Consider the following 10,325-nt stretch of genomic DNA (forward strand, 5'->3'; position numbering starts at 1 on the left):
TCCGTTCTTGTTTGAGAATAATTCTCAAATTACGGAAAGAATCAAGGAAGTTCAAGTCATTCAACTTATTATTCTCAAGGATCGATTGCAATGATAGTGTGTTGTTATTTGCTATTAAATCTACAACAATGGACATATATTTTGTAAGTAAATTTACTAAGTTTAAAATTTATAAATAGGTCTTTATTAATAAATTACTCCCATTATTTTATTCAAAATTAAAAACCCTCATGTTTTAATTTCAGAAAAACTTCTTGAAAGTTTTCTAGTGAGTGAGAATTCATATTTCATCATTTTCCCAAGTCAGCTTTGGCTTTTCTCTTTAGAAAATGGTTATTTAGGTAAACAACACCTTACTAATTGCATCTCATTTAATTTATCCATTTGGTGAACAACTCTTGCTCAAATTATCTTATGATTTATCCAAATAACTAACCTCTAAGTTTCTAATCCTATTAGAATAACCTAGCTAATTTATTACCAATATTTCAACCGACGAATATCACTTGCTTATTCTTTGCGTGTAACCAAGATTGACTCATGTGCCATTGCTTTGAAAAAACCCACATAATATCGATCTAAGCCTTAACGAGGTAATATTGGACTGTTAGATTAACTTGGATTTTAGAGCGATTTTCATTGTGATCTCATCATTTGACTCATTATTGTTTTTATTAATTTTAGCCCCTTATTGATCTCATCAATTTATTAGCATGCTAACATACCATCCATTGCATCACATACATGATAGATATAAAGCAGTAAATAAAATGCAATGGCCCCAAGCCAATGGAAGAACCAAAATTCCTAAAGGTAAAACGACTTCTCAAGCATTTTCTTGCTTTAGTCAGCCCATTCTTCTTCTCCTTCGAATCTTCACAAGATTACAACTTTAGAAATCCGTTTTACATAAAAGGGAGTAAGATTAGAAGAGAAATAAAAAGAAGTATAAAAGGCAGGAAACACATGTCGTATTTATAAAATTACAACCACAGTAAATGTTGAGCAATAACCATGTTTTTCAAACACCGTGCATATCAAACACAACATACATTCGTCTTAATAGATTTATTAAAATTTACCAATATAGGCCTACAACCTTTTATGCCTACGCAGGGTTTAAGGGGTGAAGCCCCTTACGGGGTCTAGAGGCAGAGCCCCTTAAACCTCACGATTTGATAACATTTATCAATAGATTCATGTTTTTAAGATTTTTCAACTTCGAAGGTTTTTCGCACTTGAACAACCATTGTTCCTCTATCGAAAATGATCTCCTATCATAACCACATGTGCATCATGTTAACAATTAACATACGAACATTAAAACCTTTACAGCAAACACATGATTAACATTTAACCATCGATTGTAGAATTTGTTTAATACAAATTAACCATAATAATACTAATTTAAGGATTTTTAATAATAATTATATTACTATATAAACTTTATTATCTTTTAGTTTATTTGAGACACAAAAGTATAACTTAAAATAATAATGACAATGTATTTATTAAAAAAATGTTAAAGAAAGTATATCATTACTGTCATCTAATGATTGGTCTTTAAGTATACTCTAACATTTTCACCACCACATCAAACTTGATTTATGAGAGAAAACTGAAAGCTAATCTCGTCTCAAGGTAAATTATTTTTATTTACCTTTTTCAATTAATTAATTTCCTAAAAACCAAGTCAGCTTTGACTCAACATCAAACAGAGGGAAGTGACTTTCTCATCAACAAAAACTAATGGAGTTGTTAGTAAATAACGAAAAACGTTGGTCAAAGAGTTATATTAGATTTTTTTTTTAGTTGAAATGTCACATTGAGATAAAAAATAATTCAAGAGTCATATTAATTTCTTTTCGGTAAAAAGACATTAGAGGCCTCTATACTTTAAAAAAATCTATGTAACACACGTATTATTTTTTCTCTTAATGTGGCCCTCCAACTCAGAAAATAAATTCAATGTGGCCCTTTGACCAATATTTTCCATTGATTGTTCAAAGGCCAAATACACTTTTTAAAATTTTTTTTAAGGATTTCTTTAATTATTAAAATATGAAAAATATTTTAAATTATAAATATAAAATTATACAAGGGTATTAATTTTTTAAAAAATATAAGAGCCTTTCATGCATTATTTACATTTTTAAAGTACAATGGCCTCAAATACTTTTTTGCCTTTATTATTTTATTTTCTTTTGGGTTAGCCGAATATAAATCAGACTGGGCCAAAAGGATTGAGTAATAAAACGGTAAACTACAAAATTTGTACTTAGACTATTAATTTTGATAAACTTTAGTATCTAAATTTTTAATTTTTTCAAAACCATATCTAACTTTTAGTTTTTGTTTCATTTTAGTTCTATGTTATTAAAACTTAACATGTTTAGTACCTAAACTATCGATATTGGTCTGTTTTAGTATCTAAACTTTCAGTTTTTCAAACTTAACGTTAAATTTTAAACAAGTGTATTAAAATGAAGCAAAATCTAAATTTTATGTATGGTTTTGAAAAAAAATAAAAGTTTAAGTATTAAACGGACTAAAACTGATAGTTTAAATACTAACCGTATAATTTACCCTAGAAATAAACAAAAAGGAATGGAAAGAGAAAAAGACCAAAAGAAAATGGGCTAAAAACCGAAACGATTTTGGAAACGGGTCAAAGGTGGAAGAAGTAGTTGGAATAAAAATGGAGTAATTACACAGGGACAGTGTACGTCGGAAAACAAAATAAAAGGTATATAATAAAACTAGCATTGATGGTGAGTTCAACTGGGACCTTCGATCCATCTGAATATGTAAATTTGCCTTGCGAATTCAAATAAAAATCGGCCTTCCTTAATACGAATGCTATAATTTAAATTAACCAATTCACAATTACAATTACCGTGGTTGATACAAGATTTTCTGAACCCAAATACAAGTTTTTTTAAAGGAGGTATTATTGCGCAAAATATACAATACATAGACAAGATCATGGACGTCATTAAAAAACCTCCTTAAATCTAGTTGAAGGAAAAAGAGTGTACCATATAAAGTCGAATATCAAAGCAAAGGAACAACACACTATACAAACCACACACGACCATAATCCAAGCCATTAAGAGTTGCACCACGATTCATGCTTCAACTTGGAACAAGGTGAACCCCAACAAAACCAACTCTGCAACTTTAGGAAGCAACAAGAGCACGTCAAACCAGAGGAACTAGGAGGTAATCCTCGTGGCTGTACCCTCATGCTCTAAAACAAAGCCAAACCACACTTCTCAAGGCACAACCAAAACTAGATCAGCAGCGTCACACCCTGGTACATCATCAGGTCTCAACGCTGCATACTACGAGTCAGTATGATTGCGTTTGGCGAACTGATGAAATCAGAAACTGAAAAACTTAAACTTGGCCATTTGCATTTACAAGTTGTAAACCTTATTGAAAGATTATTAAAATCAAACCTTTTAGTTTAAATCCATTCCAGATGAATTTTGATGATATAGGTTGGGTACTAGAAACATACTTTATAAACCATATCAATAGAAACATCTGACAATTTCAATATATTAACTATTTTACGGTCATTAGATTCAAATATGGCGTTGCTCTCTTTATCACACAATTAATTTATGTTTAATAAGTTATATTTTAATCAATCTACCTATAGTATATTTTTTCTTTTTCGTTTTGAATAGTCTCTTTGATAACGCACATGAATCATGTTGACGCAACTATTCGAATTTAAGACTTTCACTTCAGAAAAAATACTTTTCTTTACTATTAAGATCATTCAATAGATTCGACATATACTATATTTTTAATAAAAATAAAAGAATTGTTACTACTTCAACTCTTTATCGCACAATTAACTCGTGCTTGCTAAATCATTTCGACAATGATCATGGTCCATTAGAAAATGTATCGTTTATGAAAATTGAAAATATAATAGTTTATGATATTTTTAGGAAATTACTATCAATCCGTTTACTATTTTGCCCACTCTATTTTACATACAATAGTTGTCTTTATAACCTCATTTAATACTTTGAAAAACATTAATTTTCTCTTTCCTCTTAAAGTCTCAAGTATTTTCCTCATAAAATAGTAATACTATATGAGTTTCATTTTTTTATTTAGAGTGTACAAATATAAAAGTATTATGTTTAAAAATTATAATAAATATAAAATAAACTATTATTTAATCATATTAAACTATCAAAAATAAAATATTAGATTAGGAAACGTATATGAGTTAATTGATAGATTGCAATCCTTGAATCTTTATTTTGTTGTGATCTTTCAATAAAATAAGTTTGATATTGCTGTAAAAACTCTATGACGGGATGAGAGTAAGTATAACCTATTTCTTGGGGGACTAATATCTCTTTATAAAGAATGAATATTAGTCAATCTATTAAATATTTATAATTATGCATATCATCAAATTATAAATAGAACTTATAATATATGCACTTAATTCAAGACACTTTAATATTTATGACACATGTAACATAAATGATTTGGTCATTTAATTTTGTGTTATGCTTTATGATAAGATCATACTTTGTGATAACATTATACATTATATATATGTGCCCACAATTACAAATTTTAGTTATATCAATTTTAGAGGAATAACGTTTATATGATTACATTAATTAAAATGAAATTATTTTTAAAATAATGATTTTAACCACAACATAGTAACGGTTTTCTCTTTTCTTTGAAATTATTATTTATATATTTTATTTTATAATTATATTATTTCCAACATAAATCAAATATGATTTATAGGCATGAATATTCAAGTCAATAAAAAATGATATAAAGCTTTATTTCGTTTTCATTTTATATAATTGCGGTTGAGTTTGTTTGAGTTAAATTTGATTCAAATAAGAAATGATTGTAGAATCAAAGCACAATTTTAGGCAAATGAGACACGGAAACTAAAGATAAAAAGAGTAGCAAGTTCACATCAAAGCAATGGACCCAATGCATGAACCATCCATCAATTATCTGTCGACAGTTATTTTCGTCTTTTATATAATTATATATTATATATATTACTATTACTTTTATTATTATATTATTATTATTACAAATAAATATAATAAATTAAGGCCCAGTTACAAAAACCCTGTTACAATTCTTGAGGCCTAATTGATTTACAACAAGGAGGTCCAGATCAGGAAACCCAACAAGTAGATCTGACCCAACAGATTTTGACCCGATCCAGGCCCAAACAACAAGCAAGCCCGAGAAGGCCCAAATATATTTTAGGGTTTCATCATCTTCTCCAGTAGCCGCCAATGATCTTATCTGTTGGATCTGAAGAGATCCAACGGTCCAGAATTCTTCTAGAAGAAACCCTAGGGTATCATAACCCTAGGGCTATATTCCGCCGCCACCTCCAGATGGTCCGGTCAGTTGCTGCCACGACGTCGCTGCCTTGCCAGAAGATTCCAGAGGCACCAGGAGAGCCGCACACGTCGCAACCCTAGGGTGAGTCACCATTGTAGCTTCGGTGACTCACTGAAGGGCACCCTTGTGACTGGTCTGAAGGAAGCAACACAGAGCCCTATAAAAGGACTCGATCGATCCTGCAAAAAAAAAAAAACAGAGAGAAGAGAGCAAGAACAACGAACACATAAAAACAACGGAGAGAAAGAAAGAGGAACCCAACACAATAACGAAACAGAGCAAGCAACGGACGAAAGCATAAAAGAGGAAAGCGAAAGGACTTACCTTGTTTGTGGATGTTGGAAACTCCATTTTACCGAAGGTAAAAGCTTAGATTTACTGCGTTTAGTGGGGGTTTTAGAAAGAAATGAGGGTGGTTTCGGGTAGAGGGTGGTTCGATATACGATTTGGGGGTAATTTCATAAATTTTAGCCACCGTGAACTGTGGCCGGTGATGGCTATCGGCGCTGGAGTACAACAGTCAGCGGTGGCCGGCCGGTGACAGGACTCCCTCTGGCTAGGGTTTTTAGAAAGATGCCAGAGCATCTCACCCTTCTCTTTTTTAGAGAGAGAAGGAAAATGAGAGAAATTGAGAAGCTTGGCCCTTTTGGGGCTAGTTTTAGGCTTAAATACCCTCCTCGAACGTCGTTTAGGGTAGGGATTGTTTGTGTAATATGTAAATGGGTAAACTACCCGCGTGGTCCCTCTAGCTTTGTAACCTTTAATTTTGGTCAATGAAATTAGGTTTTTTCATATTTTAATTTGGTTCTTGCATTTTAATTATTTTTATTTTAGTCACTACTCGTATATTTATATATGTTTAGTATAAATTGCATATTTAGTCCTTTATATATTAATAATTTATATTTTAGTCCTAAATTATAATTTAGGTTAAATTTCACTAATAGTACATTGATTTTGTAATATTTCAAATTAATCCTATTATTATTTTAGGATTATTTATATTTTAGTACTTACAATATGTAACATTTGTAATAGTAACTTAGTATTTTTATATTTTCATATTTTAATCATTAAAATTTATTATATATATAAATTATGTTATTTTATGTGATTAATCATAAGATATTTCCCTAACTTATTAGGAAGGTATCTCAAATGATTTATTGACATAAAATAATGTTCTTAATTGTTTTTATGGGATTATAAATTAAATATAAATTTGTTAATTTATTGCAAAGATACTAATTAATAAACATTGGTACCAATTTTGGGCATTGTGGGGGTTTAATCCTTCCCTACGCGTAACCGCTCTCGAACTGATTTTAAAATAATGTTCTTAATTGTTTTTATGGGATTATAAATTAAATATAAATTTGTTAATTTATTGCAAAGATACTAATTAATAAACATTGGTACCAATTTTGGGCATTGTGGGGGTGTTAATCCTTCCCTACACGTAACCGACTCTCGAACTGATTTTTCTGGTAAGTAGACCCTGTGTTGTATTATTTTAATATTATTCTTAGGAAATTTATTAATAATAATATAACATTTTTGGTGACCAATCTCACCACATTAAAAGATTGGTGGCGACTCTAGAACATAGTGTTTTTTATCTGATTCAAGGAAGATAAACACTTAATTTTTTGAGACTAGTTACACCTCGGGAGTACCATTTGTACTCTCCGTCGCCGGGCAGAGAAACGTATCAACTGCTTAGAGACTCTGCTGAGGATTTTTTTAAAAGAGAGTCAAGCCACCAGTTTATTAATTATTTATCTTTGCAAAAAAATTATAAATTTGTTTTAAATATAGTTTTTTATCCTTAATTATTTTATTAATCATACTAACTTTTGTTTTTTATGTGTACAGATTTAATTAAAGTTTTCAGAATAGAATAGTAGGGTGTACATTATTTTATTTCTTTTTATGCTTTTCCTCACCCACTGTGCACTGCATTCATAACATGAGCTAAAACCTCGCTCTTATCCTATTTAGTTTGAATGAGAAAATATTCCCTCATGTGGTTTTCAGCTCCGTATGGACATAAGGAGATGTGTTCCTTCGAATTGAACTTAATCTGAAAGTCTGTAATGGACTAGGATTAATGGCTTGGCAGTCAAGGGGACACAAATAAAGGACAATTCGTTGACCCTTTTACCCTAGAGCCAAAACCCAACATATAGTAAACCTAAAACTGAAGTCTAGTCAGAACCTAACCCCAAATAAGTCTTGTAAGATTAGCACACAAGGAAAACATGTTGAGTCTCTTAATTTATTTAGTATTATTTTATTTTCTGAATAAATGCATGCAAATTATAAATCATGCGGTTAGGTTATTTTTCCAAACAAAACATGGAACTAGAAAGCATGAGGTTAAGATGTATATAAACATGATTTTATTATATATTTTTTATTTTAGCTCTAACTTGTTTATATTGATTTCTTTTGCTTGCATTTCATAATCATGGCATAACCAGAAGGTATTGATTTGAGAGTGGTTATCAAAATAAAAAAATTTCATTATGGAAAAAGGGTTTCATGATCAAGTAAACTATAACACAACCAAGGAATGACATCATGAGGGAACTCCGAGGATAGAAGAAAGCTATGTACCCAAAGATCGTATGTCTGTTGAAGAGCAAAAGGAAATACAAGATATAAAGAGCAAATATCCAAGATAATGAATGAATATATCTTTTGATCAATGGAAAAGAGACTCCTGCACAAAAGGAGAAAAATCTCAATAAACCTAAATTTGCAATCTCAGATATACAAGGGACTTCTGATCATAACCAATGTGAGAAATTCTGCACAGTTACCATTCGTACCAACAGTTTGTCAGAGACCCCAAGGAAACAGTGACAATTGTAAAAGCTTCCAAGAAGTCATGTAATCAGAACTCGTCAATATTTAAGAGTCTTTTTCAAACATCAGAAACTTGGGATCAATCCAAAACGAAAGGAGATTCTCATTTTGATGATACCCCTACATCATATAAGGAGTTGTATGAGCAGCTACTAGAAGTAAGAAGTGGCTCCGCAATATGTGAAACCTTGGCAATCTCCTTATCCAAATTAGTATGATGTTAATGTTCATTGTGAATATCATATAGGAATTCAAGGACATTCCATTGAGAATTGCACTGCTTTCAAACATCGAGTCAAACTTCTCTTGGAGTATGGAATTTTAGAGTACGAGGTAAAAGGAAGAAAGTCCGCTGAAGTATGAGGCTCAAATAAGTCATTTAAAAATTGAAAATAATAAACTAAGAGTAGAAATGGAAACCATGCATGAGTATCTCCAAAGGATCAGTCAAACTTTTCAAAAGGTTGGTTTAGGAAATACTCTGGAAGAGTGGATAACAGGGGTTACTAAACTGAAAAAGAATTGCAAGAAACACGAAGATCGGGGGTAAAAAGTTTTCTTATGATCTACGAGTTGTAGAAGAAATACGCGATACATCCGACATCAAGTTGGAAAGTTGCCAAGCCGAAAATCAAATTTTGAATAAGGTCATAATCAAAATGGAAGATTCTTATCATATCCATCAGTGTGGAATTGAAGTTGAACTAGAAGATACTAAAGCCAAAAATAAGAAATTGATGATGTTTTCGGATCCTGTACAAGAACTTATCGATCACAAAGATTCCCTTACAAGGAAAAATGAAGAGTATTGTTTACAAATCCAGGAATTGACATGTAAACTGAAGAAAAAAGACAATTTCACGAAGGAGGTTGCTGCTCAAGCAAGCATTGTGGCTCATAATCTGGTTAATTTAGCTAGCTTCACGCAAGAGTTAAAGCGTATTATCACAGATTCCTGAGTATGTATGGAAGTTAATTTGTATTTTGAGGGAAATAGAGAAACTAGGAGTGAAAGCAATCCCTTATATGTAAAGTTTGTTTGATGTATCGAAACTTTGTGTTCAATAAAGCTGTTTTAAGATAATCACTCTCGGATGATACCTTTTGCATACATACACTTCCATTGCACATTTTTCATTCTCATTTTTGCATTTACATCACATTTATTAATATTTAAGTATTGATACAGACACATAAATAATTCATGAAAGTTTTGTAAAAGCAAAACTGAGATCATTCATTCATATTACTATGTCATTATCATGGAAACAATGAGGCAATTTCATGAGAGATCACAAGTTCAGCTGCAAGAACAGTTGACGGGTTACATCAAGATACGAGTAATGAAACATTAAGATCGAGTCATATGATGAAAAATAAGATTGATGATGAAGAAGAGATGATAGCTAAAGATCAACAATGCTATCAGGTTAATGTATAAAAAATAATAATATACCCTGGGGCATCCCACTTGAACCTAAAGAATAGCCTCATTAACTATGCACAATATGAGGATGGATTTAAGCAAGCAGAGCTATGAAAGGTGTTAATACCTCCCATAAAGAACTACAAGCAAGAGAGCTCAGTCTGGTTCCAGATTTGGTTATTCCCCATAAATTCAGGATGCCTGATTTTGAGAAATAGATGGCACCAGTTGTCCCCTAATCCACTTGAGAATGTTTTGGAAAAAAATGGAAGGGTACCTAAATCTTGATGATTTGTTAATTCACTCCTTTTATGATAGTCTCGTTGGGCCAACAGTAGTATGGTACAATCATTTGGACCGAGAGCAGATTAAGAAATGGCTTGATTTAGCTGATGCATTTTTGGGACAATATCGATATGTTAAAAGCTTAGCTCCCCAATGTAAGGATCTTCAAGAAATAAGGATGAAAGCCAATGAAGGATTTAAAGAATATGCTTTAAGATGGAGAGGAGTGGCAGAACAAGTTCAACCTCCCATGATAGAAGAAGAGATATCATATATATTTCATAATTCTCTTATAAATCCTTTCTATGAGTTAATGCTGGCG

This window comes from Hibiscus syriacus, unplaced genomic scaffold, assembly GCF_006381635.1.
Source record: "Hibiscus syriacus cultivar Baekdansim isolate YM2019G1 unplaced genomic scaffold, ASM638163v2 tig00113725_pilon, whole genome shotgun sequence".
In the NCBI taxonomy this organism is placed as follows: Eukaryota; Viridiplantae; Streptophyta; class Magnoliopsida; order Malvales; family Malvaceae; genus Hibiscus; species Hibiscus syriacus.